This window comes from Coenobita brevimanus, chromosome 6 (assembly GCF_032717465.1).
Source record: "Coenobita brevimanus isolate Jiangsu-jjx chromosome 6, ASM3271746v2, whole genome shotgun sequence".
NCBI lineage: Eukaryota > Metazoa > Arthropoda > Malacostraca > Decapoda > Coenobitidae > Coenobita > Coenobita brevimanus.
Genome location: NC_136959.1, coordinates 48,112,157 through 48,116,134, shown reverse-complemented (window position 1 = coordinate 48,116,134; position 3,978 = coordinate 48,112,157).

Genomic DNA, 3,978 nt, shown 5'->3' with positions numbered 1-3,978 from the left:
TTAGTATCTGGTACGTCTCATTCGCCTGTGGCTTTACCTTTTAATGGAATAGAAGAAAGGTGGGGGAGTAGGGTAAAGAAAATGAAAGAAGTAGGACGAGAGAGAGAGAGAGAGAGAGAGAGAGAGAGAGAGAGAGAGAGAGAGAGAGAGAGAGAGAGAGAGAGAGAGAGAGAGAGAGAGAATTTATATGGCATAGGAAGAGTGGGGGGTGATCAGAGGAGACTGGAAATGAAAAAGGGGGAGGGGTATGAGGAGGGGGGGGGGACGCGAATGGCCTGACAAGGATGAAGTAAGAGGAGGGAGGGTTAAGGGCTTGGAGGGTAAGACTGAGGGGTAAAGAGAGGAGAAGAAAGGAGAGGAGAAGAGAGAAAAGGAGTAAAGAGGAGAGGACGGGAATGGAAGAGAAGGAGAGGAGATGCTGAGGCAGGCAGGGAGGGAGAAAGATGGAAGGATGGAGAAGGCAGGGAATGAGAGCGATAAAGAAAGTAGAGGGCAAGTATAGACGGAATGTGGAAGAGGAAAGGACGGTAGAAGAAAGGAAAGGAAAGGAAGAGAAAGAAGAGGAGAGGAGAGGAGAGGAAAGGAAAGGAAAGGAGACGAAGAGTAAGGGTAAATAACGGGGGCGAAGGACGAAGAGGAGTACAAAGGAATACAGTGGTACGCCAATAACGATCAGGCCTAATGGTCTTTTCGAGGGTATTTGTTATAGAAAATGTTATATACTATTTTATCTGTCAAAGACAAGGATAAGAAAACAGAAAGGCTTTCCCCACCCACCAAGCCCTCCAGCCGAAGTCGGTAGGAAATAGTGACAAGGAACACAATGCAACATGGAAAAGTTGTCATGGAAATTTCATATGAAACAATGAATGGAAACGATATTCTGTACTATTTTAACCTGCAAGGGAAACACATCAAGTCAGCTTAAGGAACGTGCTTTTGTTCTGTGGTTACTGGTATGCCTTCCATGTAACCTTAATTACTAAATGTATTACTCGGAAGCAAACATGCTTTACTGGGGATTAGAAGGCTAATACATATCGAGGTGGTTTTTAAAGGTTGGTACTGTGTCAAGTGAACCACATAAGGAGGCAACTTGTTTCAAATATTTACAACTCTATTGCAGAAGTGTTAGCTTCGTGTGTGTTGAAACGCTTGCCAACGATTTGATGTCCACCGCTTCTGGTATAATTCGACATATCTACTGTGAAGTACATTTCGACAGTCATATTATCACGTCCTTTGAAGAGTTTGCTTACTTGAATTAAATCCCCTCGTAGTCTGTGCTTGGTTAAGGTAAACAGATTCAGCTCTTTTAATCGTTCCTCATATGGCTTATTTCTCTGTTTCAATATCATTCTTGTTACCCTTTGCTACTGTATACTCTCTCAAGTTCCTCCTTATTTTCTTTTTAAATAACTCGCTGAAAGGCCGCGTTCGGTGACCTTTCTGTTCGATGTCAGAAGGTCAGAAATAAGTCATAACTCGGGAACTGGTGGCGCGATTGGACCGGATTTTTTCTTATTCTTCAAGTTAGAGCATTTTAATGGTACCTTGCCATTACAAAAATTGCACTACGTTGCGCAGTTTTGGGTGTGCTACGGTAAATTCAATTCCCACAAAGAAAGTGATCCGCCTAAAGGCCGCCGAAGCCCCTCGAAGTCAAAGGCCAGAAATGAGTCATAATTCGGGAACCGGTGGCCCGATTGGACAGGAAAATGTTTTATTCTTCAAATTAGAACATTTTAGCGGTACCTTGATTTAACCCTCCTCAGGTAGACCTTTGTCCACCCTTTCGCCTCAGGTTGACCTGGGTCTACCAGACCCAGGTCAGAAACAAGGTCAGAAAACACATTTTTGTTTTATTTATGACAGATCCAAACATGGTATGACATTCTTCAATGTATATGCAAGACAGCCATGTAAATAAACTTAATTTTTTAATTCATTACATATTTTTATCAATAAAAAAAAATAAAAAAAAATTCCTTTTTTAAATATTCAGGGAAAAAATGAAAACAAAATCTGTTTGTAACTTTGTGTGGTGCAACTGGCAGTAGCATCATGGAGCTTCATGGTGTGATGTTGGGGTGCCTGAAGCTGCGACCTTATTTGCAATCAGGGAACAAAATAAAGCACACAAAAAAGGTAGAGGTGGGTCTCACGGACCCCCCCCCCCATACACCGGAAACGGAGAAGAGCTCGAAATTGCCCTTTCACCCCTTACATGGGTACAAAAAGTCAGGCAGCTATTGGTGGGTACAGGGTTCCCGGGTGTTTAGAAGGTAGTTTACCAAACAAACTTTGGGGGGGGGGGTCTCAGAGACCCGGCTCTACCTGAGCAGGGTTAAGAAAAGTTGCATTACAATGTTCCGTTTTTGCTGTGTTACTGTCACAAACGGACAAACCAACAAACATACAGAAATCGGATCATTATAATATAGATACGGTGACCAGAACCTGACGTACTATTTCAAGTGCGGGCGAAATGAGGAATGTACAAGTGAGCGAAATGGAAGGAGATAATTGTAGGGAATGAAAATAAACGGATGGATAGGATGGAAGAAAGAAAGGAAACGTAAGCATGCTAAGGAAGAAGGGACAAAACAATGTGAAAGTGAGTGAAGAGGGGAAGGGAAGGGGATAGAGTAGATATATGACTTAAAAGAGAGGAGGGAAGGATGTGATGGAGAGGAGGAAGGAGGAAGTAGGGGAGATGAAGGGGTGGGGAGGAATGGGGGGAGGTACGTGAGACAGGAGAGGAGGAGGAAGGATGGTAGGAGATGGAAAAGAGGGAAAGGAAGCACGGGTGAGGGAAAGAGGACGATAGGAAGGAGGGGGAAAAACGAGGAGGGGAAGGAAGGGAGGAGTATTCAAAAAGACTCTTCAGTTTCAAAATAAACAAATCTCGAGCAGATAATCATTATATATATATATATATATATATATATATATATATATATATATATATATATATATATATATATATATAAATATATATATATATATATATATATATATATATATATATATATCACCCCTGGGGAAGGGGGGATAGAATACTTCCCCAGTATTCCCTGCTTGTCGTAAGAGGCGACTAAAAGGGACACTTTTATCTTCATTCTTTTTGCTCTCTTTCTTTCCCTTGTACTTTGTCTATCCAAACCCTCTGCATTTTACTTTCATTTAGTTAATTTCCTCTCTCCACTGTCTGGTTCCTGCGAGCCACTGGCATTGGCTCCAGGGTAAAATATTTTACTGCCTAAGAAATCTTGATGAACTCTGGTGACGAAGCAATGGCCCTCAGTCCCGTGCAGCCCTTAAGTGGGCAGGGGGTGCTAAGAATCCCACGGTTTAAAAATAAGTTCATAAATCCAAAAAGAACCTTAAGAATAGGAAACTGGAATGTTCGAACTCTCAATCAGGCTGGTAAAATGGAAGAACTTATTTCAGTGTTCAGGAATACAAGATGGATATTTGTGCTCTTACAGAAACGAGGTTGCTTGGAGTTGATAAAATGAATTTGGAAGATGGTATTACTATGTTGGTTTCTGGTAGGAGTGATGGAAATCGTTACCAAGGAGTAGGCTTACTGCTGAGTAGAGATGCTTGCAAGGCACTATGTGAGTTTGAACCAATTAATGAGCGCTTGCTTTATGCTCGCTTAAAATCTGACCATGGTAATATCAGTATGGTTGTAGGGTACTCTCCGACAAATGAGGCTGCTGATGAAATGAAGGATGACTTTTATGAGAAGCTGCAGGATGTAGTGAATAGAGTGGCAAGACATGATGTGTTAGTTTGCATTGGTGATTTTAATGCGATTGTTGGCAGTAGTAGGGATGGCTTTGAAGATTGTATGGGTAAGGAGGGTGTTGGTATAAGAAACGAAAATGGGGTGCGACTTGCAAGCTTTTGTTTGGCAAATGACCTTATAATTGGTGGAACTATCTTTGAGCATAGAAAAATACATAAGAC